The sequence below is a fragment of the Hippocampus zosterae genome, chromosome 10 (genome assembly GCF_025434085.1).
Source record: "Hippocampus zosterae strain Florida chromosome 10, ASM2543408v3, whole genome shotgun sequence".
Taxonomy (NCBI): Eukaryota; Metazoa; Chordata; class Actinopteri; order Syngnathiformes; family Syngnathidae; genus Hippocampus; species Hippocampus zosterae.
In genome coordinates, this window is record NC_067460.1 from 9,738,429 (window position 1) to 9,764,952 (window position 26,524).

Genomic DNA, 26,524 nt, shown 5'->3' on the forward strand with positions numbered 1-26,524 from the left:
GTCCGTTAAAAATGCAAGGTCAAGTATCCACTCAGTGTCCTCCAGCAGCACGGTGTCCTCACCCCTGGACTGCATGAACTCTTTGATTTCACCCAAAAGTGACAAAAAACGTTGCAAAATTCGTCCCCTGCTAAGCCATCGGATTTCTGTGTGCAGTAACAGGTCACCATATTCAGCTGACAGGTCCTCCAAAAGTACCTTGAATGTTCTGTGCTGTTTAGCTCTGGAGCGGATGCTGTTTATGATCTTCACGACGGGTGTCATTACGTGCTCAAAGCAGATCACTTTTGCACATAAGGCCTGCTGGTGTATGATGCAGTGGTACTGCAGAAAGTTTGGGAACTCTGGGTCAGCTTTACAGTGAGCAACGAATCCTGTGTGTCGGCCAATCATAGCAGGAGCTCCATCCGTAGTCACTGATACCAGCTTTTCCAGCGGCACCTTTTTTTCCACCAAAAACTCCTTCACTGCGTCATAAATGTCAACTCCTCTCGTAGTTGTCTTCAGGGGCAGTAGTGTCAGAAGTTCTTCTTTTGTGGAGAAATCATCAAACACCATCCGGATAAAGACCATCAGCTGAGCCGTACTGCTGCCGTCCACCGACTCGTCACACTGGATGCTGAACCACCGGCACCTCACCAGATCACGGTCCAGCTGGTCGGCCAAGTTCCCAGACATCATCGACACTCTTCTTACGATTGTAGTTGCCCCGAGTTGAACATTGGAGAGACTGGAGAGTACATCGGTTCCATACTTCTCGTCTTCAAGCACAGTTTTAGCAATTATCATCATTACTTCTTTGACAACATCCCCGTCTGTAAATGCCTTCTTTTTCTTAATCAAGAATTGCGTAGCTCTAAACGAGGCTTCGGTTGCTTTTTGGGAGTTTTTAACCGGTCTCGTGAAAAAAGACTGCCGTTTGCACAAAGCAGCCTTTAACTCACGGGCTTTCTCTGCTCGCAGTGCGCTGCCCGGTGGGTAGTTAGCGTCGTAACTTGTGTGACACGTAGTGAAATGTCTCTCCACATTGTGCCGCTTTGCTACCGCCACAGTTGCCCCGCAAATGAGACACACGCAGGATCCTTTCACAGCGGTAAAAAAAAACTCTCCCTCCCATTCGTCGTGAAAATTATATGTTTTCTTTCTTTTTTCTGCCATTTTTTGGGGTAACTCTTCTCCTCAGTTTCGTTGCGTCTGCTAGCTTGTTTGTATGAGCGCAACAAACGCTATGAACTATACTAGGTCAGAGTTCATTTATATTAAACACAAAAAACATTTTAAATTTTAAGTGTTTTTATATATATGTTGTCATTTGTAAGTTACATGCAAGTCTGATTTAAACAACAATAGCAAAAAATAAAATAAAATAAAATAAAATAAAATAAAAAATAGAGACAGCTCACTGGTAAGTGCTGCTATTTGATCTATTTTTAGAACAGGCCTGCGGGCGACTCATCTAGTCCTTACGGGCGACCTGGTGCCCGCGGGCACCGCGTTGGTGACGTCTGATGTAGTGAGTGGGTTGAGGAGTGCCGCTTGCGTTTCAGCCTTTCTGTCAAATGTTAGTCAAACGGCTTTTCACCACAAAATTAAAACAAACGCTACACTTGTGTTCTATCACTGGAAATCCGTCATTGGGTTATTTAGAACACTTGTGGTAGCAGAAAATGGGGTACATTGCATTGCTGCTTTCCTATTGGACATTCTTGGGTCACATGACCCACAATACCCAGCAGTTGCTTCACTTTTGTTTCATTTGCAGGCTAGCAAACCACACATCTGCCCTCATTATCACTCAACTGTTTGTAGTTGTTGTTTGGCGTGTAAATGGGTTTTGTTTTTGGTTATTTGACTCTTGTCACCATGACTGTAGCTATCACTGTCAGTAAAGAGATTGTCCCTTGAGGCAGTTCAGCGTTATCGCTTCTCGGCCTTTTGGCTAAGATCAAGTGTAGTATCTGTTCTTATCAGTTTAATATCTGATACGTCCCCTATCCGGGGACCATATATTAAATTGATTTTTGGAACTGGGAGATGGAATAGGGGCTTGCTCCGTCCACTCCACGCATCGACCTGGTATTGCAGTACCTCCAGGAACGGTGCAATCCTCTCATGGTCAAAAGCAGTTTACCAACCATTCTTGCAATCCAATGTGTTAATATAGTACGCCCAATTGTCCTTCAAAGATTCAGCCCCTTTTGATGATCAAATTTTATGTGGCAAGTGCAGTATTTGAGTGAGCAAGTTATACACTTGTACAGAAATTGTCCTGTGTCTCCCATGTGTGTGCAAATTGTACTTGTGTGCTAGAGGGTTAGAAAAACATTGTGCATGGAAATGTGTTACTACTGCTGTAGATGGAGATAACCTCGTTCAAAAATGACAAACTTTGCAAAATTGTAATATTAATAATCTCTTTAGGCGGGATGAAATTTATTCCAAGGAAGTTGCATCTCTCAAATCGTCCTTTTTTTGAAGCCATACTTCACATGAGATTAACACTATTCTCAGTCAAACTTTTCCTACTCCTTTCTGTCCGGGAAATATTTCTTTATTTTGCAACTTTCTCCAATTTTCTAGACTTTTAAAAACATTTTTTGCTCTCAAGATAAAAGAAATTCAAACTAAGTCTCATTTTTCTACATTTTAAGGAATGCAAAGTCATGCTTTTAACCCCCCGCCAGAATTGTTTTCAAAGATACTTCATCTTGTTCCGTCCCCTCTATTAAACAAAGAGTGAAGTAAAAATGGATAAAGTGGATTATTTACAATCTGCGGTGGTCATGTAAAAATGATGGTTTCAAATGTATATTCCCAAATGTAGATTTTACATACTGTTCTATAAATATTGGTGCTTGACTAAGTGAAGTGTTGTGAAAGATTGTTTGGCGTTACAAATGCCGCAAGATGTCAGCAGCATTAAACTCTGTTCCTGACCACACAAAGAAACAGGAAGAGCTGTCAAGCCGTGGGGGAAGGGACGATTCTAGCTTTGCATTCTCGGGAGAAAAGAAGCAATGCATGATGGGATGTTTTTTGCAGCTTCTTTTTACCTCATTTATAATGGGTTAGTTCATGACACCATCATAAGGTACTACTCAGACTGATGTACAGGTGTTGTCTCATCTAGTGAGTGTGAGAGAGTTTATGTGCGTTCTGACGCGTGTGGTAGAGGATCGATCCCGTGACTGAAGATGGTGTGTGTGCTGAAGAGTTTGGGCTGGTGACTTGTACAACTCATACTTACCTGGCAGGGGAGATACCATGATCAAGAAGGTGGTTCACCCAGGGTGAGGCTCAGCCATTGCACTCCGGCTGTGCTGACCCCTGCGAATTCCCCAAATGTGGGAATCTCGACTGCATAATTTCTGGTAGTGGGGGACTGCGTTCGCGCTCTCCCCTGATTCACTGGTCAATGGCAAATTGTTATCATTGTGATCTTAATTCTGTGAACAAGTTTGACAACAAATAAGGTTCACACAAAGGTTGCGGAGTAGTTGAAATGGCGCTGGTGCTGATATAGTGAGTGGGTTGAGGAGAGCTGCATGAGTTCCAGTCTTTCTGTCAAATGTTGATCAAATATGGCTTTTCATCACAAAATTAAAATAACAGCTACATTTATGTTCCGTCACTGGAAATCCCTCATTGGGTTATTTGTCCACCTAAAACATTGTGGTAGCAGAAAATGGGGTACGTTGCATTGCTGCTTTCCTATTGGACATACTTGACCCACAATACCTAGCAGTTGAGAATCCGAATCATCTTTATTGGCCAAGTATGTAGAACACACAAGGAATTTGTCTCCGGTATAACACGTTGCATTAGTATCATCGTAAACAAGGACATGACAAATAGGTATGCAAGGGCATTTCGTAATGTAAGTGAGACAATGTGCAAAGTATCAAGCAGAGCTAAAGTGATCAGTGGTAGAATACAATACGGTGACAGTTTGTACAGTTGGTGCAGAAAATCATTGAACCATTTTAGAGTGACCAGTAGCAGTATTTGTAGTACAAGAGAGTGACCACATCAGTGACTGTTTAGGGAGTTAATGGATAGAGGGAAGAAGCTGTTTAAGTGTCTGCTGGATTTGGTGCGCATGGATCTGTAGCGCCTGCCTGAGGGGAGTAGCTGGAAAAGATGGTGGGCAGGGTGCGGGGGATCCAGGAGTATTTTCCGTGCCCTTGTCTTGATCCTTGCAGTGTGCAAGTCCTCAAGAGTGGGTAGGCCGGTGCCAATGATTTTTTCCGCCGTCCTAACTGTCCGTTGAAGTCGTATTTTGTCCTTTTTTGTGGCGGCCCCAAACCAAACCGTGATGGAAGAACACAGGATTGATTCGATGACTGCCGTGTAGAACTGTCGTAGCACCTCCTGTGGCAGACCATGCTTCCTCGGCAGCCTCAGGAAGTACATCCTCGGCTGGGCCCTTTTCAGGATGGAGATGGTGTTGACTTCCCACTTCATGTCCTGGGAGACTGTGATTCCCAGGAACTTGAAGGTCTCGACGGTTGACACAGGGCAGTTGGATAGTGTGAGGGGCAACTGTGGAGAAGAATGTTTCCTGAAGTCCACGATCATCTCTACAGTCTTGAGCGTGTTCAGCCCGAGGTTGTGTCGTCTGCACCAGAGCTCCAGCTGCTCCACTTGTTGGCGGTACGCAGACTCGTCGCCGCCTTTGATAAGACCGATGACCGTGGTGTCGTCTGCGAACTTTATGAGTTTGACAGCTGGATTTGTTGAGGTGCAGTCGTTTGTGTAGAGGGAGAAGAGCAGTGGAGAGAGGACACATCCCTGTGGGGCTCCAGTGCTGGTGGTGCGTGTTGATGATGTTGTTGCTCCCAGTCTCACCTGTTGTGTCCGTCCCGTCAAGAAGCTGAGGATCCACTGGCAGATTGTAGGGAACACACCGAGGTGGAGAAGTTAGGAGTGAGGAGTTCCGGGATGACGGTGTTGAATGCAGAGCTGAAATCCACAAACAGAATTATTGCGTCGGTCCCTCTGCTGTCGAGGTGCTCGAGGATGTAGTGCAGACCTATGTTGACTGCGTCTTCCACAGACCGTTTGCCCGGTAGGCAAACTGGAGAGGGTCCAGCAGGGGTCCGGTGACGTTCTTTAGGTGGTTCAGCACAAGGCGTTCAAAGGACTTCATGACCACAGACGTCAGGGCGACGGGCCTATAGTCGTTCAGTTCCGATGTTGCCGATTTCTTGGCAACTGGGATGATGGGAGACTGTTTGAAGCAGGATGGGACCTCACACAGCTCCAGGGATCTGTTGAAGATTTGTGTGAAGACCGGAGCCAGCTGGTCAGCGCAGACTTTCAGGCAGGAGGGGGCCACTTTGTCGGGCCCCGCAGCTTTCTTGATCTTCTGCTGATTGAAGAGCCGTCTCACGTCCTGTTCGTGGATCTGTAGTGGAGAAAAAGAGGGTGTGGGGGTGGGGGTGGGGGATGTAGATAGAGTAGTTTCTGGTAGAGGTGGGTGTGTGTGGGAAATGGGAGTGTCCTTTTCAAATCGGCAGAAAAACATGTTTAGTTCATTAGCAAGACCCTTATTGTTCACTGTTTGGGAGGATGGCATTCTATAGTTAGTGATTGCTTTCAGGCCATTCCACACAGATGCAGAGTCGTTAGCAGAGAACTGTCTTTTCAGCCTCTCTGCATAGCTTCTCTTAGCGATGTTAATTTCCTTTGTCAATTGGTTTCGGGCGTGTTTGTACAGTGCCCGATCTCCACTTCTAAATGCGGCCTCTTTCTCTTTCTTGAGTTGCCTGAGTTTGGGAGTAAACCATGGCTTGTTATTGTTGAAGGAGCGGAAGGACTTCGTTGGTACACACATGTCCTCACAGAAACTGATGTATGATGTTACAGTGTCTGTGTATTCATCCAGTGTGCCCGTTGAAGTTTCAAAGACACCCCAGTCAGTGCAATCTAAGCATTCTTGTAGAGCTAGCTTTGCTTCATCTGTCCATTTTTTCACAGTCTTAATAATCGGGTTAGCACATTTGACTTTCTGTCTGTATGTAGGTATTAAGTGGATTAAATTGTGGTCAGAAAGACCCAATGCTGCACGGGCGACCGATCGGTATTGCTTCACTTTTGTTTCATTTGCAGGCTAGCAAACCACACAGTTGGCCTCATTATCACTTAACTGTTTGTAATTGTTGTTTGGCGTGTAAATGCGTTTTGTTTGTGGTGATTTGACTTTTGTCACCATGACTGTAGCCAGCACTGTCGGGAATGACATTGTCCCTTGAGGCAGTTCGGAGTTATCGCTTCTCGGCCTTTTGGCTAAGATCAAGTGTAGTATCTGTTTGCCACTTAGTTCATGATTAAACATGTTGTACCGATTTGAAAAAGAAAAATCAGCACAGCAAATGCTTCATACGAAGTGGAGTATGACGTCACGTATAAATATTTGAGTCAGCAGTGGAAAAAAATACCTTTCTTGTAATGAGCTAGCTTGTTGGCTTTCACAGCTAATCATCACTAACTTAAATTTTAACACATTAACAATACAAACAGGGTAAAAAAATTAATAAAATATGGCAAAACAAAACATGAAAAAATACAAAAATAAAATGTAGATACTGGCAATTGATTGGCCACCCCATTTGAAAGTCGTGTTCACTGTCACCTGGGATGTTTTTCATTACGTAAGCAGGCATGATTATTAAACATTCAATCTTGACAAAAACATTACTTTTCTTTCACTGTAATTTTCTTGAAAACAACAATTTATTATAAAAATGCGCTTTTGATGGCCTTCCGTTTATGTAGTGAAAACGTCCCAGATGACACTGAACGTCACTTAAGTGAAAAAAACGGGCGGTCCGGTCATCGCGGATGGCGAACAAGTTAGCTGGGGGAAAAAAAAATATTTTTGCTGTCGAAGACCGACGCAAAATATGACTACGGACGAAATTTCTATGGCGAATTCTCAAAATGTCCTTCTGGTGACCAAGTGGGAAGTTTTACTTCAGCTAAATTGGATGTAGGTCACCTTCTACCGAACTGGTAAGCTAATTAACCCCAATAACATAATTGACAAACACTTAAGACCTTCAACAAACGCATGGGCCTCGACGCCATTATAGCGTAAGTTAAATTTGATATCAAATATATATGCTTTAAATATTTTTTACCCCCACCTTGAGGATGCATACTTTTTAGGGGATATATTCTAAGTGAAAAAGTGGGCAATGGCCTTGTCTTTGGACTTTGCCGTTTTTTTTGTTTTTACGCCCCTTGATTATTAATGCGAAAATTTGACAAACCGAAACGTTACATTTTATCTTGACGCTGGAAGGATAAATGACAATTTTAAACGTGTTTGAAAAGCGATTGATGCGAGTCAATTACCTGTGTGTAGTTAACCTCCACTGCGGGGTGGCGCTCTAGTAATCGTACTATACAGGGAACCGGAAGTAGTTTGGCGACTCCCACGCGAAACCGTGTTTATTTCGTCAAATGTCGGTCAAACAGCGACTATAATTTTCCCCACAGCATGACACAAACGAAGTCCATTTTTGCATCGTAATTTAAAAAAAAACTCGCCGATTTTTGGTCTCTTTCAGATTGTTTAACGTGGTTTAACGAGATTAGGTGAAATGACTTTCTGTCCGACGTGAATCACGTGACTGACTGGCGGTTTCCGAACATTCTTTGAAGTGGAAAGCAACACCATTGTCCTATTCCATAATGTTATAATGTTTTCCAGTCTTTTTGTGAAATGTTGATCAAATGACTTTTATCCACATAATTAAAACGACAGCCACGTTTGAGTATGAACACTGGAAATTCCTTATGTGGTTATTTATCCATCTAAGAATATTGCGATCCCAGATAATGCGATACATTTATTGCTGGTTTACTATTGGACCACATTGGGTCACATGACCCAGATTATCCAGACAGTTGCTTCGCTTTTGTTTCATTTGCAGGCTAGCAAACCACACAGTTGGGCCCAATATCAGTTAACTGTTCATAGTTGTTGTTTGGCGTGTAAATGCGTTTTGTTTGTGGTGATTTGACTTTTGTCACCATGACTGTAGCCAGCACTGTCGGGAAGGACATTGTCCCTTGAGGCAGTTCGGAGTTATCGCTTCTCGGCCTTTTGGCTAAGATCAAGTGTAGTATCTGTTCTTATCAGTTTAATATCTGATACGTCCCCTATCGGGGACCATATATTAAATTGATTTTTGGAACTGGGAGATGGAATAGGGGCTTGCTCCGTCCACTCCACGCATCGACCTGGTATTGCAGTACCTCCAGGAACGGTGCACACCCTCTGATGGTCAATAGCAATACTACTTACGAAAATAAGTGCTGTCTTTCCATACTTGTAATCATCATCAGAGTTGGTATGAAAGTTTTTTGTGTTTTGATACTTCAAAGGTGAAGCTTGAAAATGTGGTCCATTATTGTAGATCAGGGGTCACCAACCTTTTTGAAACCAAGAGCTACTTCTTGGGCACTGATTAATGTGAAGGGCTACCAGTTTGATACACACTTAAATAATTTGCCAGAAATAGCCAATTTGCTCAATTTACCTTTAACTCTGTTATTATTAATAATTAATGATATTTATCTTTGTGAAAACACTGATCATGTTAATGATTTCTCACAACAAATATATAGAAACAGATAAATATCAATATGCAACACTTTATTTTTATATTTTTCAAACATTTGAAAATGATCACTTCTACAACAGTATTATGAAATCACAATATCCCATTTTAACTAGCTAGCCACTAACATTTTTTAACAAATCATGAATTACTTTGCACCATGTTTGTACAAATAATAACTCATGTAAAATACAAAAATCAACTCTCAAATTTTTAAATAAATCATGTCACACTTTGAACTGGACACCAAATCTGTTATCTGTTTCTATGTCAATTAGTGGGAAGCCTGGCATTGCATGCTGTTAACCAGTGTGTTGTACTCTGGTGTGTAACTTGACACTGCAACTCTGAGTGAGTCTTGCAGATGTGCATCAGTGAGGCGTGTTCTGTGTTTGTTTTTGATGAAGTTCATGTCAGAAAAGGCTGATTCACAAAGATAAGTTGAACCAAACAGGCTTGCAACCTTCATAGCTGCTGCGCATACACCACTGTACTTTTCTGTGTCAAGAAGGCACCAAAAGTTTGGTGCAGCCTGATGGGCTTTGAGGTGGAGGTCATTTTGCAGTGTTACAATTTCAATCTCCACCTGTTCAGCATCCAGGCTGAATGTTGCACTTAACTGCTCAGCAATACATGATATGTCCACGTTCATGAAAGGGTTAGAAATGAACGACACACATGGCTCAAGCTGATCCAGGTCACAAAACCTGTTCTCAAACTCTTGACCAACTCTGTTTATGACCTGAGAGTACTTTTCTGCAACTTTGTCAAAAGCCTCAGATGCAGAAGCATTGTCTTTCAGCACCATCTGCACAGAGGGAAAGTGCAGCACTTTTTTTCTCTGTAAATGCACAGAGAAAAGGCTCATCTTGGCTTTAAATGCATTTAAAGCACTTATCATATCGGCAACAGTCTTACCTTTGCCTTGCAGCTCACAGTTCAAACTGTTCAGTTTCCCAGTAATGTCAGTTAAAAATGCAAGGTCAAGTATCCACTCAGTGTCCTCCAGCAGCACGGTGTCCTCACCCCTGGACTGCATGAACTCTTTGATTTCACCCAAAAGTGACAAAAAACGTTGCAAAATTCGTCCCCTGCTAAGCCATCGGATTTCTGTGTGCAGTAACAGGTCACCATATTCAGCTGACAGGTCCTCCAAAAGTACCTTGAATGTTCTGTGCTGTTTAGCTCTGGAGCGGATGCTGTTTATGATCTTCACGACGGGTGTCATTACGTGCTCAAAGCAGATCACTTTTGCACATAAGGCCTGCTGGTGTATGATGCAGTGGTACTGCAGAAAGTTTGGGAACTCTGGGTCAGCTTTACAGTGAGCAACGAATCCTGTGTGTCGGCCAATCATAGCAGGAGCTCCATCCGTAGTCACTGATACCAGCTTTTCCAGCGGCACCTTTTTTTCCACCAAAAACTCCTTCACTGCGTCATAAATGTCAACTCCTCTCGTAGTTGTCTTCAGGGGCAGTAGTGTCAGAAGTTCTTCTTTTGTGGAGAAATCATCAAACACCATCCGGATAAAGACCATCAGCTGAGCCGTACTGCTGCCGTCCACCGACTCGTCACACTGGATGCTGAACCACCGGCACCTCACCAGATCACGGTCCAGCTGGTCGGCCAAGTTCCCAGACATCATCGACACTCTTCTTACGATTGTAGTTGCCCCGAGTTGAACATTGGAGAGACTGGAGAGTACATCGGTTCCATACTTCTCGTCTTCAAGCACAGTTTTAGCAATTATCATCATTACTTCTTTGACAACATCCCCGTCTGTAAATGCCTTCTTTTTCTTAATCAAGAATTGCGTAGCTCTAAACGAGGCTTCGGTTGCTTTTTGGGAGTTTTTAACCGGTCTCGTGAAAAAAGACTGCCGTTTGCACAAAGCAGCCTTTAACTCACGGGCTTTCTCTGCTCGCAGTGCGCTGCCCGGTGGGTAGTTAGCGTCGTAACTTGTGTGACACGTAGTGAAATGTCTCTCCACATTGTGCCGCTTTGCTACCGCCACAGTTGCCCCGCAAATGAGACACACGCAGGATCCTTTCACAGCGGTAAAAAAAAACTCTCCCTCCCATTCGTCGTGAAAATTATATGTTTTCTTTCTTTTTTCTGCCATTTTTTGGGGTAACTCTTCTCCTCAGTTTCGTTGCGTCTGCTAGCTTGTTTGTATGAGCGCAACAAACGCTATGAACTATACTAGGTCAGAGTTCATTTATATTAAACACAAAAAACATTTTAAATTTTAAGTGTTTTTATATATATGTTGTCATTTGTAAGTTACATGCAAGTCTGATTTAAACAACAATAGCAAAAAATAAAATAAAATAAAATAAAATAAAATAAAAAATAGAGACAGCTCACTGGTAAGTGCTGCTATTTGATCTATTTTTAGAACAGGCCTGCGGGCGACTCATCTAGTCCTTACGGGCGACCTGGTGCCCGCGGGCACCGCGTTGGTGACGTCTGATGTAGTGAGTGGGTTGAGGAGTGCCGCTTGCGTTTCAGCCTTTCTGTCAAATGTTAGTCAAACGGCTTTTCACCACAAAATTAAAACAAACGCTACACTTGTGTTCTATCACTGGAAATCCGTCATTGGGTTATTTAGAACACTTGTGGTAGCAGAAAATGGGGTACATTGCATTGCTGCTTTCCTATTGGACATTCTTGGGTCACATGACCCACAATACCCAGCAGTTGCTTCACTTTTGTTTCATTTGCAGGCTAGCAAACCACACATCTGCCCTCATTATCACTCAACTGTTTGTAGTTGTTGTTTGGCGTGTAAATGGGTTTTGTTTTTGGTTATTTGACTCTTGTCACCATGACTGTAGCTATCACTGTCAGTAAAGAGATTGTCCCTTGAGGCAGTTCAGCGTTATCGCTTCTCGGCCTTTTGGCTAAGATCAAGTGTAGTATCTGTTCTTATCAGTTTAATATCTGATACGTCCCCTATCCGGGGACCATATATTAAATTGATTTTTGGAACTGGGAGATGGAATAGGGGCTTGCTCCGTCCACTCCACGCATCGACCTGGTATTGCAGTACCTCCAGGAACGGTGCAATCCTCTCATGGTCAAAAGCAGTTTACCAACCATTCTTGCAATCCAATGTGTTAATATAGTACGCCCAATTGTCCTTCAAAGATTCAGCCCCTTTTGATGATCAAATTTTATGTGGCAAGTGCAGTATTTGAGTGAGCAAGTTATACACTTGTACAGAAATTGTCCTGTGTCTCCCATGTGTGTGCAAATTGTACTTGTGTGCTAGAGGGTTAGAAAAACATTGTGCATGGAAATGTGTTACTACTGCTGTAGATGGAGATAACCTCGTTCAAAAATGACAAACTTTGCAAAATTGTAATATTAATAATCTCTTTAGGCGGGATGAAATTTATTCCAAGGAAGTTGCATCTCTCAAATCGTCCTTTTTTTGAAGCCATACTTCACATGAGATTAACACTATTCTCAGTCAAACTTTTCCTACTCCTTTCTGTCCGGGAAATATTTCTTTATTTTGCAACTTTCTCCAATTTTCTAGACTTTTAAAAACATTTTTTGCTCTCAAGATAAAAGAAATTCAAACTAAGTCTCATTTTTCTACATTTTAAGGAATGCAAAGTCATGCTTTTAACCCCCCGCCAGAATTGTTTTCAAAGATACTTCATCTTGTTCCGTCCCCTCTATTAAACAAAGAGTGAAGTAAAAATGGATAAAGTGGATTATTTACAATCTGCGGTGGTCATGTAAAAATGATGGTTTCAAATGTATATTCCCAAATGTAGATTTTACATACTGTTCTATAAATATTGGTGCTTGACTAAGTGAAGTGTTGTGAAAGATTGTTTGGCGTTACAAATGCCGCAAGATGTCAGCAGCATTAAACTCTGTTCCTGACCACACAAAGAAACAGGAAGAGCTGTCAAGCCGTGGGGGAAGGGACGATTCTAGCTTTGCATTCTCGGGAGAAAAGAAGCAATGCATGATGGGATGTTTTTTGCAGCTTCTTTTTACCTCATTTATAATGGGTTAGTTCATGACACCATCATAAGGTACTACTCAGACTGATGTACAGGTGTTGTCTCATCTAGTGAGTGTGAGAGAGTTTATGTGCGTTCTGACGCGTGTGGTAGAGGATCGATCCCGTGACTGAAGATGGTGTGTGTGCTGAAGAGTTTGGGCTGGTGACTTGTACAACTCATACTTACCTGGCAGGGGAGATACCATGATCAAGAAGGTGGTTCACCCAGGGTGAGGCTCAGCCATTGCACTCCGGCTGTGCTGACCCCTGCGAATTCCCCAAATGTGGGAATCTCGACTGCATAATTTCTGGTAGTGGGGGACTGCGTTCGCGCTCTCCCCTGATTCACTGGTCAATGGCAAATTGTTATCATTGTGATCTTAATTCTGTGAACAAGTTTGACAACAAATAAGGTTCACACAAAGGTTGCGGAGTAGTTGAAATGGCGCTGGTGCTGATATAGTGAGTGGGTTGAGGAGAGCTGCATGAGTTCCAGTCTTTCTGTCAAATGTTGATCAAATATGGCTTTTCATCACAAAATTAAAATAACAGCTACATTTATGTTCCGTCACTGGAAATCCCTCATTGGGTTATTTGTCCACCTAAAACATTGTGGTAGCAGAAAATGGGGTACGTTGCATTGCTGCTTTCCTATTGGACATACTTGACCCACAATACCTAGCAGTTGAGAATCCGAATCATCTTTATTGGCCAAGTATGTAGAACACACAAGGAATTTGTCTCCGGTATAACACGTTGCATTAGTATCATCGTAAACAAGGACATGACAAATAGGTATGCAAGGGCATTTCGTAATGTAAGTGAGACAATGTGCAAAGTATCAAGCAGAGCTAAAGTGATCAGTGGTAGAATACAATACGGTGACAGTTTGTACAGTTGGTGCAGAAAATCATTGAACCATTTTAGAGTGACCAGTAGCAGTATTTGTAGTACAAGAGAGTGACCACATCAGTGACTGTTTAGGGAGTTAATGGATAGAGGGAAGAAGCTGTTTAAGTGTCTGCTGGATTTGGTGCGCATGGATCTGTAGCGCCTGCCTGAGGGGAGTAGCTGGAAAAGATGGTGGGCAGGGTGCGGGGGATCCAGGAGTATTTTCCGTGCCCTTGTCTTGATCCTTGCAGTGTGCAAGTCCTCAAGAGTGGGTAGGCCGGTGCCAATGATTTTTTCCGCCGTCCTAACTGTCCGTTGAAGTCGTATTTTGTCCTTTTTTGTGGCGGCCCCAAACCAAACCGTGATGGAAGAACACAGGATTGATTCGATGACTGCCGTGTAGAACTGTCGTAGCACCTCCTGTGGCAGACCATGCTTCCTCGGCAGCCTCAGGAAGTACATCCTCGGCTGGGCCCTTTTCAGGATGGAGATGGTGTTGACTTCCCACTTCATGTCCTGGGAGACTGTGATTCCCAGGAACTTGAAGGTCTCGACGGTTGACACAGGGCAGTTGGATAGTGTGAGGGGCAACTGTGGAGAAGAATGTTTCCTGAAGTCCACGATCATCTCTACAGTCTTGAGCGTGTTCAGCCCGAGGTTGTGTCGTCTGCACCAGAGCTCCAGCTGCTCCACTTGTTGGCGGTACGCAGACTCGTCGCCGTCTTTGATAAGACCGATGACCGTGGTGTCGTCTGCGAACTTTATGAGTTTGACAGCTGGATTTGTTGAGGTGCAGTCGTTTGTGTAGAGGGAGAAGAGCAGTGGAGAGAGGACACATCCCTGTGGGGCTCCAGTGCTGGTGGTGCGTGTTGATGATGTTGTTGCTCCCAGTCTCACCTGTTGTGTCCGTCCCGTCAAGAAGCTGAGGATCCACTGGCAGATTGTAGGGAACACACCGAGGTGGAGAAGTTAGGAGTGAGGAGTTCCGGGATGACGGTGTTGAATGCAGAGCTGAAATCCACAAACAGAATTATTGCGTCGGTCCCTCTGCTGTCGAGGTGCTCGAGGATGTAGTGCAGACCTATGTTGACTGCGTCTTCCACAGACCGTTTGCCCGGTAGGCAAACTGGAGAGGGTCCAGCAGGGGTCCGGTGACGTTCTTTAGGTGGTTCAGCACAAGGCGTTCAAAGGACTTCATGACCACAGACGTCAGGGCGACGGGCCTATAGTCGTTCAGTTCCGATGTTGCCGATTTCTTGGCAACTGGGATGATGGGAGACTGTTTGAAGCAGGATGGGACCTCACACAGCTCCAGGGATCTGTTGAAGATTTGTGTGAAGACCGGAGCCAGCTGGTCAGCGCAGACTTTCAGGCAGGAGGGGGCCACTTTGTCGGGCCCCGCAGCTTTCTTGATCTTCTGCTGATTGAAGAGCCGTCTCACGTCCTGTTCGTGGATCTGTAGTGGAGAAAAAGAGGGTGTGGGGGTGGGGGATGTAGATAGAGTAGTTTCTGGTAGAAGTGGGTGTGTGTGGGAAATGGGAGTGTCCTTTTCCAAATCGGCAGAAAAGCATGTTTAGTTCATTAGCAAGACCCTTATTGTTCACTGTTTGGGAGGATGGCATTCTATAGTTAGTGATTGCTTTCAGGCCATTCCACACAGATGCAGAGTCGTTAGCAGAGAACTGTCTTTTCAGCCTCTCTGCATAGCTTCTCTTAGCGATGTTAATTTCCTTTGTCAATTGGTTTCGGGCGTGTTTGTACAGTGCCCGATCTCCACTTCTAAATGCGGCCTCTTTCTCTTTCTTGAGTTGCCTGAGTTTGGGAGTAAACCATGGCTTGTTATTGTTGAAGGAGCGGAAGGACTTCGTTGGTACACACATGTCCTCACAGAAACTGATGTATGATGTTACAGTGTCTGTGTATTCATCCAGTGTGCCCGTTGAAGTTTCAAAGACGCCCCAGTCAGTGCAATCTAAGCATTCTTGTAGAGCTAGCTTTGCTTCATCTGTCCATTTTTTCACAGTCTTAATAATCGGGTTAGCACATTTGACTTTCTGTCTGTATGTAGGTATTAAGTGGATTAAATTGTGGTCAGAAAGACCCAATGCTGCACGGGCGACCGATCGGTATTGCTTCACTTTTGTTTCATTTGCAGGCTAGCAAACCACACAGTTGGCCTCATTATCACTTAACTGTTTGTAATTGTTGTTTGGCGTGTAAATGCGTTTTGTTTGTGGTGATTTGACTTTTGTCACCATGACTGTAGCCAGCACTGTCGGGAATGACATTGTCCCTTGAGGCAGTTCGGAGTTATCGCTTCTCGGCCTTTTGGCTAAGATCAAGTGTAGTATCTGTTCTTATCAGTTTAATATCTGATACGTCCCCTATCGGGGACCATATATTAAATTGATTTTTGGAACTGGGAGATGGAATAGGGGCTTGCTCCGTCCACTCCACGCATCGACCTGGTATTGCAGTATCTCCAGGAACGGTGCACACCCTCTGATGGTCAATAGCAATACTACTTATGAAAATAAGTGCTGTCTTTCCATACTTGTAATCATCATCAGAGTTGGTATGAAAGTTTTTTATGTTTTGATACTTCAAAGGTGAAGCTTGTAAATGTGGTCCATTATTGTAGATGGATAAAAATCCATCTTTGAAAGATTAAGTTTCTGAAATGTGAATGTTAATCTTTTTCAGTGGGGTAGAACCTATTCCAAGAAAGTTGCGTCTCCCATCAACTAATTTTTTGAAGCAGTAACTCTTGTGAGATTGACATGATTCTCAATCAACCTTAATGCTAGTCCTTTTTCTCTGAGTTTTTAAAAATGTTGCAAGTCTCTCAAATTTTCTGGATTATTTTTTTCTTTTTTTGCCTTCAAGATAAAAACAATCAAAGAGCTCAGTATAAAAGGATAAGGATTCAAACGTACATTTCCAAATGTAGATTTTTTTAATACTGTGCTAATAAATATTAGTAGTTGACTCATCTAAAATGTATTTAAATCAAGTGTCGCGAAAGATTGTTTGGTGTTACAAACACCGCGAGATGGCAGCAGCATTAAATTCTGTTCCTGATCACAAAAAGAAACACAAAGTGAGTTGTTGTGGGGAGGGACGATTCTGGCTTTGCATTCTTGGGCGAAAAGAAGCAATGAATGATGGGATTGTTTTTGCAAATTCTTTTGACCTCACTTAAAATGGGTTAGTTCATGACACAATCCAAAGGTACTACGGATGTTGCCTCAGCCAGTGAGTTTATGTGCGTTTGGTAGAGGATCCCGTGACTGAAGATGGTGTGTGTGCTGAAGACTGTGGGCTGGTGACTTGTACAACTCATACTTACCTGGCAGGGGAGATACCATGATCAAGAAGGTGGTTCACCCAGGGCGAGGCTCAGCCATTGCACTCCGGCTGTGCTGACCCCTGCGAATTCCCCAAATGTGGGAATCTCGACTGCATAATTTCTGGTAGTGGGGGACTGCGTTCGCGCTCTCCCCTGATTCACTGGTCAATGGCAAATTGTTATCATTGTGATCTTAATTCTGTGAACAAGTTTGACAACAAATAAGGTTCACACAAAGGTTGCGGAGTAGTTGAAATGGCGCTGGTGCTGATATAGTGAGTGGGTTGAGGAGAGCTGCATGAGTTGCAGTCTTTCTGTCAAATGTTGATCAAATACGGCTTTTCATCACAAAATTAAAATAACAGCTACATTTATGTTCCGTCACTGGAAATCCCTCATTGGGTTATTTGTCCACCTAAAACATTGTGGTAGCAGAAAATGGGGTACGTTGCATTGCTGCTTTCCTATTGGACATACTTGACCCACAATACCTAGCAGTTGAGAATCCGAATCATCTTTTTTGGCCAAGTATGTAGAACACACAAGGAATTTGTCTCCGGTATAACACGCTGCATTAGTATCATCGTAAACAAGGACATGACAAATAGGTATGCAAGGGCATTTCGTAATGTAAGTGAGACAATGTGCAAAGTATCAAGCAGAGCTAAAGTGATCAGTGGTAGAATACAATACGGTGACAGTTTGTACAGTTGGTGCAGAAAATCATTGAACCCTTTTAGAGTGACCAGTAGCAGTATTTGTAGTACAAGAGAGTGACCACGTCAGTGACTGTTTAGGGAGTTAATGGATAGAGGGAAGAAGCTGTTTAAGTGTCTGCTGGATTTGGTGCGCATGGATCTGTAGCGCCTGCCTGAGGGGAGTAGCTGGAAAAGATGGTGGGCAGGGTGCGGGGGATCCAGGAGTATTTTCCGTGCCCTTGTCTTGATCCTTGCAGTGTGCAAGTCCTCAAGAGTGGGTAGGCCGGTGCCAATGATTTTTTCCGCCGTCCTAACTGTCCGTTGAAGTCGTATTTTGTCCTTTTTTGTGGCGGCCCCAAACCAAACCGTGATGGAAGAACACAGGATTGATTCGATGACTGCCGTGTAGAACTGTCGTAGCACCTCCTGTGGCAGACCATGCTTCCTCGGCAGCCTCAGGAAGTACATCCTCGGCTGGGCCCTTTTCAGGATGGAGATGGTGTTGACTTCCCACTTCATGTCCTGGGAGACTGTGATTCCCAGGAACTTGAAGGTCTCGACGGTTGACACAGGGCAGTTGGATAGTGTGAGGGGCAACTGTGGAGAAGAATGTTTCCTGAAGTCCACGATCATCTCTACAGTCTTGAGCGTGTTCAGCCCGAGGTTGTGTCGTCTGCACCAGAGCTCCAGCTGCTCCACTTGTTGGCGGTACGCAGACTCGTCGCCGTCTTTGATAAGACCGATGACCGTGGTGTCGTCTGCGAACTTTATGAGTTTGACAGCTGGATTTGTTGAGGTGCAGTCGTTTGTGTAGAGGGAGAAGAGCAGTGGAGAGAGGACACATCCCTGTGGGGCTCCAGTGCTGGTGGTGCGTGTTGATGATGTTGTTGCTCCCAGTCTCACCTGTTGTGTCCGTCCCGTCAAGAAGCTGAGGATCCACTGGCAGATTGTAGGGAACACACCGAGGTGGAGAAGTTAGGAGTGAGGAGTTCCGGGATGACGGTGTTGAATGCAGAGCTGAAATCCACAAACAGAATTATTGCGTCGGTCCCTCTGCTGTCGAGGTGCTCGAGGATGTAGTGCAGACCTATGTTGACTGCGTCTTCCACAGACCGTTTGCCCGGTAGGCAAACTGGAGAGGGTCCAGCAGGGGTCCGGTGACGTTCTTTAGGTGGTTCAGCACAAGGCGTTCAAAGGACTTCATGACCACAGACGTCAGGGCGACGGGCCTATAGTCGTTCAGTTCCGATGTTGCCGATTTCTTGGCAACTGGGATGATGGGAGACTGTTTGAAGCAGGATGGGACCTCACACAGCTCCAGGGATCTGTTGAAGATTTGTGTGAAGACCGGAGCCAGCTGGTCAGCGCAGACTTTCAGGCAGGAGGGGGCCACTTTGTCGGGCCCCGCAGCTTTCTTGATCTTCTGCTGATTGAAGAGCCGTCTCACGTCCTGTTCGTGGATCTGTAGTGGAGAAAAAGAGGGTGTGGGGGTGGGGGATGTAGATAGAGTAGTTTCTGGTAGAAGTGGGTGTGTGTGGGAAATGGGAGTGTCCTTTTCCAAATCGGCAGAAAAGCATGTTTAGTTCATTAGCAAGACCCTTATTGTTCACTGTTTGGGAGGATGGCATTCTATAGTTAGTGATTGCTTTCAGGCCATTCCACACAGATGCAGAGTCGTTAGCAGAGAACTGTCTTTTCAGCCTCTCTGCATAGCTTCTCTTAGCGATGTTAATTTCCTTTGTCAATTGGTTTCGGGCGTGTTTGTACAGTGCCCGATCTCCACTTCTAAATGCGGCCTCTTTCTCTTTCTTGAGTTGCCTGAGTTTGGGAGTAAACCATGGCTTATTATTGTTGAAGGAGCGGAAGGACTTCGTTGGTACACACATGTCCTCACAGAAACTGATGTATGATGTTACAGTGTCTGTGTATTCATCCAGTGTGCCCGTTGAAGTTTCAAAGACGCCCCAGTCAGTGCAATCTAAGCATTCTTGTAGAGCTAGCTTTGCTTCATCTGTCCATTTTTTCACAGTCTTAATAATCGGGTTAGCACATTTGACTTTCTGTCTGTATGTAGGTATTAAGTGGATTAAATTGTGGTCAGAAAGACCCAATGCTGCACGGGCGACCGATCGGTATTGCTTCACTTTTGTTTCATTTGCAGGCTAGCAAACCACACAGTTGGCCTCATTATCACTTAACTGTTTGTAATTGTTGTTTGGCGTGTAAATGCGTTTTGTTTGTGGTGATTTGACTTTTGTCACCATGACTGTAGCCAGCACTGTCGGGAATGACATTGTCCCTTGAGGCAGTTCGGAGTTATCGCTTCTCGGCCTTTTGGCTAAGATCAAGTGTAGTATCTGTTCTTATCAGTTTAATATCTGATACGTCCCCTATCGGGGACCATATATTAAATTGATTTTTGGAACTGGGAGATGGAATAGGGGCTTGCTCCGTCCACTCCACGCATCGACCTGGTATTGCAGTATCTCCAGGAACGGTGCACACCCTCTGATGGTCAATAGCAATACTACTTACGAAAATAAGTGCTGTCTTTCCATACTTGTAATCATCATCAGAGTTGGTATGAAAGTTTTTTATGTTTTGATGCTTCAAAGGTGAAGCTTGTAAATGTGGTCCATTATTGTAGATGGATAAAAATCCATCTTTGAAAGATTAAGTTTCTGAAATGTGAATGTTAATCTTTTTCAGTGGGGTAGAACCTATTCCAAGAAAGTTGCGTCTCCCATCAACTAATTTTTTGAAGCAGTAACTCTTGTGAGATTGACATGATTCTCAATCAACCTTAATGCTAGTCCTTTTTCTCTGAGTTTTTAAAAATGTTGCAAGTCTCTCAAATTTTCTGGATTATTTTTTTCTTTTTTTGCCTTCAAGATAAAAACAATCAAAGAGCTCAGTATAAAAGGATAAGGATTCAAACGTACATTTCCAAATGTAGATTTTTTTAATACTGTGCTAATAAATATTAGTAGTTGACTCATCTAAAATGTATTTAAATCAAGTGTCGCGAAAGATTGTTTGGTGTTACAAACACCGCGAGATGGCAGCAGCATTAAATTCTGTTCCTGATCACAAAAAGAAACACAAAGTGAGTTGTTGTGGGGAGGGACGATTCTGGCTTTGCATTCTTGGGCGAAAAGAAGCAATGAATGATGGGATTGTTTTTGCAAATTCTTTTGACCTCACTTAAAATGGGTTAGTTCATGACACAATCCAAAGGTACTACGGATGTTGCCTCAGCCAGTGAGTTTATGTGCGTTTGGTAGAGGATCCCGTGACTGAAGATGGTGTGTGTGCTGAAGACTGTGGGCTGGTGACTTGTACAACTCATACTTACCTGGCAGGGGAGATACCATGATCAAGAAGGTGGTTCACCCAGGGCGAGGCTCAGCCATTGCACTCCGGCTGTGCTGACCCCTGCGAATTCCCCAAATGTGGGAATCTCGACTGCATAATTTCTGGTAGTGGGGGACTGCGTTCGCGCTCTCCCCTGATTCACTGGTCAATGGCAAATTGTTATCATTGTGATCTTAATTCTGTGAACAAGTTTGACAACAAATAAGGTTCACACAAAGGTTGCGGAGTAGTTGAAATGGCGCTGGTGCTGATATAGTGAGTGGGTTGAGGAGAGCTGCATGAGTTGCAGTCTTTCTGTCAAATGTTGATCAAATATGGCTTTTCATCACAAAATTAAAATAACAGCTACATTTATGTTCCGTCACTGGAAATCCCTCATTGGGTTATTTGTCCACCTAAAACATTGTGGTAGCAGAAAATGGGGTACGTTGCATTGCTGCTTTCCTATTGGACATACTTGACCCACAATACCTAGCAGTTGAGAATCCGAATCATCTTTTTTGGCCAAGTATGTAGAACACACAAGGAATTTGTCTCCGGTATAACACGCTGCATTAGTATCATCGTAAACAAGGACATGACAAATAGGTATGCAAGGGCATTTCGTAATGTAAGTGAGACAATGTGCAAAGTATCAAGCAGAGCTAAAGTGATCAGTGGTAGAATACAATACGGTGACAGTTTGTACAGTTGGTGCAGAAAATCATTGAACCCTTTTAGAGTGACCAGTAGCAGTATTTGTAGTACAAGAGAGTGACCACGTCAGTGACTGTTTAGGGAGTTAATGGATAGAGGGAAGAAGCTGTTTAAGTGTCTGCTGGATTTGGTGCGCATGGATCTGTAGCGCCTGCCTGAGGGGAGTAGCTGGAAAAGATGGTGGGCAGGGTGCGGGGGATCCAGGAGTATTTTCCGTGCCCTTGTCTTGATCCTTGCAGTGTGCAAGTCCTCAAGAGTGGGTAGGCCGGTGCCAATGATTTTTTCCGCCGTCCTAACTGTCCGTTGAAGTCGTATTTTGTCCTTTTTTGTGGCGGCCCCAAACCAAACCGTGATGGAAGAACACAGGATTGATTCGATGACTGCCGTGTAGAACTGTCGTAGCACCTCCTGTGGCAGACCATGCTTCCTCGGCAGCCTCAGGAAGTACATCCTCGGCTGGGCCCTTTTCAGGATGGAGATGGTGTTGACTTCCCACTTCATGTCCTGGGAGACTGTGATTCCCAGGAACTTGAAGGTCTCGACGGTTGACACAGGGCAGTTGGATAGTGTGAGGGGCAACTGTGGAGAAGAATGTTTCCTGAAGTCCACGATCATCTCTACAGTCTTGAGCGTGTTCAGCCCGAGGTTGTGTCGTCTGCACCAGAGCTCCAGCTGCTCCACTTGTTGGCGGTACGCAGACTCGTCGCCGTCTTTGATAAGACCGATGACCGTGGTGTCGTCTGCGAACTTTATGAGTTTGACAGCTGGATTTGTTGAGGTGCAGTCGTTTGTGTAGAGGGAGAAGAGCAGTGGAGAGAGGACACATCCCTGTGGGGCTCCAGTGCTGGTGGTGCGTGTTGATGATGTTGTTGCTCCCAGTCTCACCTGTTGTGTCCGTCCCGTCAAGAAGCTGAGGATCCACTGGCAGATTGTAGGGAACACACCGAGGTGGAGAAGTTAGGAGTGAGGAGTTCCGGGATGACGGTGTTGAATGCAGAGCTGAAATCCACAAACAGAATTATTGCGTCGGTCCCTCTGCTGTCGAGGTGCTCGAGGATGTAGTGCAGACCTATGTTGACTGCGTCTTCCACAGACCGTTTGCCCGGTAGGCAAACTGGAGAGGGTCCAGCAGGGGTCCGGTGACGTTCTTTAGGTGGTTCAGCACAAGGCGTTCAAAGGACTTCATGACCACAGACGTCAGGGCGACGGGCCTATAGTCGTTCAGTTCCGATGTTGCCGATTTCTTGGCAACTGGGATGATGGGAGACTGTTTGAAGCAGGATGGGACCTCACACAGCTCCAGGGATCTGTTGAAGATTTGTGTGAAGACCGGAGCCAGCTGGTCAGCGCAGACTTTCAGGCAGGAGGGGGCCACTTTGTCGGGCCCCGCAGCTTTCTTGATCTTCTGCTGATTGAAGAGCCGTCTCACGTCCTGTTCGTGGATCTGTAGTGGAGAAAAAGAGGGTGTGGGGGTGGGGGATGTAGATAGAGTAGTTTCTGGTAGAAGTGGGTGTGTGTGGGAAATGGGAGTGTCCTTTTCCAAATCGGCAGAAAAGCATGTTTAGTTCATTAGCAAGACCCTTATTGTTCACTGTTTGGGAGGATGGCATTCTATAGTTAGTGATTGCTTTCAGGCCATTCCACACAGATGCAGAGTCGTTAGCAGAGAACTGTCTTTTCAGCCTCTCTGCATAGCTTCTCTTAGCGATGTTAATTTCCTTTGTCAATTGGTTTCGGGCGTGTTTGTACAGTGCCCGATCTCCACTTCTAAATGCGGCCTCTTTCTCTTTCTTGAGTTGCCTGAGTTTGGGAGTAAACCATGGCTTGTTATTGTTGAAGGAGCGGAAGGACTTCGTTGGTACACACATGTCCTCACAGAAACTGATGTATGATGTTACAGTGTCTGTGTATTCATCCAGTGTGCCCGTTGAAGTTTCAAAGACGCCCCAGTCAGTGCAATCTAAGCATTCTTGTAGAGCTAGCTTTGCTTCATCTGTCCATTTTTTCACAGTCTTAATAATCGGGTTAGCACATTTGACTTTCTGTCTGTATGTAGGTATTAAGTGGATTAAATTGTGGTCAGAAAGACCCAATGCTGCACGGGCGACCGATCGGTATTGCTTCACTTTTGTTTCATTTGCAGGCTAGCAAACCACACAGTTGGCCTCATTATCACTTAACTGTTTGTAATTGTTGTTTGGCGTGTAAATGCGTTTTGTTTGTGGTGATTTGACTTTTGTCACCATGACTGTAGCCAGCACTGTCGGGAATGACATTGTCCCTTGAGGCAGTTCGGAGTTATCGCTTCTCGGCCTTTTGGCTAAGATCAAGTGTAGTATCTGTTCTTATCAGTTTAATATCTGATACGTCCCCTATCGGGGACCATATATTAAATTGATTTTTGGAACTGGGAGATGGAATAGGGGCTTGCTCCGTCCACTCCACGCATCGACCTGGTATTGCAGTATCTCCAGGAACGGTGCACACCCTCTGATGGTCAATAGCAATACTACTTACGAAAATAAGTGCTGTCTTTCCATACTTGTAATCATCATCAGAGTTGGTATGAAAGTTTTTTATGTTTTGATACTTCAAAGGTGAAGCTTGTAAATGTGGTCCATTATTGTAGATGGATAAAAATCCATCTTTGAAAGATTAAGTTTCTGAAATGTGAATGTTAATCTTTTTCAGTGGGGTAGAACCTATTCCAAGAAAGTTGCGTCTCCCATCAACTAATTTTTTGAAGCAGTAACTCTTGTGAGATTGACATGATTCTCAATCAACCTTAATGCTAGTCCTTTTTCTCTGAGTTTTTAAAAATGTTGCAAGTCTCTCAAATTTTCTGGATTATTTTTTTCTTTTTTTGCCTTCAAGATAAAAACAATCAAAGAGCTCAGTATAAAAGGATAAGGATTCAAACGTACATTTCCAAATGTAGATTTTTTTAATACTGTGCTAATAAATATTAGTAGTTGACTCATCTAAAATGTATTTAAATCAAGTGTCGCGAAAGATTGTTTGGTGTTACAAACACCGCGAGATGGCAGCAGCATTAAATTCTGTTCCTGATCACAAAAAGAAACACAAAGTGAGTTGTTGTGGGGAGGGACGATTCTGGCTTTGCATTCTTGGGCGAAAAGAAGCAATGAATGATGGGATTGTTTTTGCAAATTCTTTTGACCTCACTTAAAATGGGTTAGTTCATGACACAATCCAAAGGTACTACGGATGTTGCCTCAGCCAGTGAGTTTATGTGCGTTTGGTAGAGGATCCCGTGACTGAAGATGGTGTGTGTGCTGAAGACTGTGGGCTGGTGACTTGTACAACTCATACTTACCTGGCAGGGGAGATACCATGATCAAGAAGGTGGTTCACCCAGGGCGAGGCTCAGCCATTGCACTCCGGCTGTGCTGACCCCTGCGAATTCCCCAAATGTGGGAATCTCGACTGCATAATTTCTGGTAGTGGGGGACTGCGTTCGCGCTCTCCCCTGATTCACTGGTCAATGGCAAATTGTTATCATTGTGATCTTAATTCTGTGAACAAGTTTGACAACAAATAAGGTTCACACAAAGGTTGCGGAGTAGTTGAAATGGCGCTGGTGCTGATATAGTGAGTGGGTTGAGGAGAGCTGCATGAGTTGCAGTCTTTCTGTCAAATGTTGATCAAATATGGCTTTTCATCACAAAATTAAAATAACAGCTACATTTATGTTCCGTCACTGGAAATCCCTCATTGGGTTATTTGTCCACCTAAAACATTGTGGTAGCAGAAAATGGGGTACGTTGCATTGCTGCTTTCCTATTGGACATACTTGACCCACAATACCTAGCAGTTGAGAATCCGAATCATCTTTTTTGGCCAAGTATGTAGAACACACAAGGAATTTGTCTCCGGTATAACACGCTGCATTAGTATCATCGTAAACAAGGACATGACAAATAGGTATGCAAGGGCATTTCGTAATGTAAGTGAGACAATGTGCAAAGTATCAAGCAGAGCTAAAGTGATCAGTGGTAGAATACAATACGGTGACAGTTTGTACAGTTGGTGCAGAAAATCATTGAACCCTTTTAGAGTGACCAGTAGCAGTATTTGTAGTACAAGAGAGTGACCACGTCAGTGACTGTTTAGGGAGTTAATGGATAGAGGGAAGAAGCTGTTTAAGTGTCTGCTGGATTTGGTGCGCATGGATCTGTAGCGCCTGCCTGAGGGGAGTAGCTGGAAAAGATGGTGGGCAGGGTGCGGGGGATCCAGGAGTATTTTCCGTGCCCTTGTCTTGATCCTTGCAGTGTGCAAGTCCTCAAGAGTGGGTAGGCCGGTGCCAATGATTTTTTCCGCCGTCCTAACTGTCCGTTGAAGTCGTATTTTGTCCTTTTTTGTGGCGGCCCCAAACCAAACCGTGATGGAAGAACACAGGATTGATTCGATGACTGCCGTGTAGAACTGTCGTAGCACCTCCTGTGGCAGACCATGCTTCCTCGGCAGCCTCAGGAAGTACATCCTCGGCTGGGCCCTTTTCAGGATGGAGATGGTGTTGACTTCCCACTTCATGTCCTGGGAGACTGTGATTCCCAGGAACTTGAAGGTCTCGACGGTTGACACAGGGCAGTTGGATAGTGTGAGGGGCAACTGTGGAGAAGAATGTTTCCTGAAGTCCACGATCATCTCTACAGTCTTGAGCGTGTTCAGCCCGAGGTTGTGTCGTCTGCACCAGAGCTCCAGCTGCTCCACTTGTTGGCGGTACGCAGACTCGTCGCCGTCTTTGATAAGACCGATGACCGTGGTGTCGTCTGCGAACTTTATGAGTTTGACAGCTGGATTTGTTGAGGTGCAGTCGTTTGTGTAGAGGGAGAAGAGC

The 26,524-nt window shown here is 44.3% G+C and overlaps 1 long non-coding RNA gene, 11 other non-coding genes and 1 pseudogene across 12 annotated transcripts; all 13 read left to right on the top strand.

Moving 5' to 3' along the window:
- Positions 1–1,919: 1,919 nt before the first annotated feature.
- On the top strand, positions 1,920–2,110 carry LOC127609452 (U2 spliceosomal RNA). The gene has a single exon (XR_007964582.1). It is a non-coding gene; the product is annotated as a U2 spliceosomal RNA (small nuclear RNA).
- Positions 2,111–3,239: 1,129 nt separating this feature from the next.
- LOC127609551 (U1 spliceosomal RNA) lies at positions 3,240–3,403 on the top strand. The gene has a single exon (XR_007964676.1). It is a non-coding gene; the product is annotated as a U1 spliceosomal RNA (small nuclear RNA).
- A 2,865-nt stretch (positions 3,404–6,268) lies between these two features.
- On the top strand, positions 6,269–6,349 carry LOC127609519 (uncharacterized; annotated as a pseudogene).
- Positions 6,350–6,788: 439 nt separating this feature from the next.
- Positions 6,789–8,283, top strand: LOC127608753 (uncharacterized). The gene is made up of 2 exons (XR_007964322.1): positions 6,789–7,014; positions 7,575–8,283. It is a non-coding gene; the product is annotated as an uncharacterized LOC127608753 (long non-coding RNA).
- Positions 8,098–8,287, top strand: LOC127609463 (U2 spliceosomal RNA). Its single transcript, XR_007964593.1, has one exon. It is a non-coding gene; the product is annotated as a U2 spliceosomal RNA (small nuclear RNA).
- A 3,226-nt stretch (positions 8,288–11,513) lies between these two features.
- On the top strand, positions 11,514–11,704 carry LOC127609453 (U2 spliceosomal RNA). The gene has a single exon (XR_007964583.1). It is a non-coding gene; the product is annotated as a U2 spliceosomal RNA (small nuclear RNA).
- A 1,129-nt stretch (positions 11,705–12,833) lies between these two features.
- On the top strand, positions 12,834–12,997 carry LOC127609564 (U1 spliceosomal RNA). The gene has a single exon (XR_007964687.1). It is a non-coding gene; the product is annotated as a U1 spliceosomal RNA (small nuclear RNA).
- Positions 12,998–15,857: 2,860 nt separating this feature from the next.
- On the top strand, positions 15,858–16,047 carry LOC127609473 (U2 spliceosomal RNA). Its single transcript, XR_007964602.1, has one exon. It is a non-coding gene; the product is annotated as a U2 spliceosomal RNA (small nuclear RNA).
- An 839-nt stretch (positions 16,048–16,886) lies between these two features.
- On the top strand, positions 16,887–17,050 carry LOC127609543 (U1 spliceosomal RNA). The gene has a single exon (XR_007964668.1). It is a non-coding gene; the product is annotated as a U1 spliceosomal RNA (small nuclear RNA).
- A 2,860-nt stretch (positions 17,051–19,910) lies between these two features.
- On the top strand, positions 19,911–20,100 carry LOC127609474 (U2 spliceosomal RNA). Its single transcript, XR_007964603.1, has one exon. It is a non-coding gene; the product is annotated as a U2 spliceosomal RNA (small nuclear RNA).
- An 839-nt stretch (positions 20,101–20,939) lies between these two features.
- Positions 20,940–21,103, top strand: LOC127609544 (U1 spliceosomal RNA). The gene has a single exon (XR_007964669.1). It is a non-coding gene; the product is annotated as a U1 spliceosomal RNA (small nuclear RNA).
- Positions 21,104–23,963: 2,860 nt separating this feature from the next.
- On the top strand, positions 23,964–24,153 carry LOC127609475 (U2 spliceosomal RNA). Its single transcript, XR_007964604.1, has one exon. It is a non-coding gene; the product is annotated as a U2 spliceosomal RNA (small nuclear RNA).
- Positions 24,154–24,992: 839 nt separating this feature from the next.
- On the top strand, positions 24,993–25,156 carry LOC127609546 (U1 spliceosomal RNA). Its single transcript, XR_007964670.1, has one exon. It is a non-coding gene; the product is annotated as a U1 spliceosomal RNA (small nuclear RNA).
- The last annotated feature ends 1,368 nt before the right edge of the window (positions 25,157–26,524 follow it).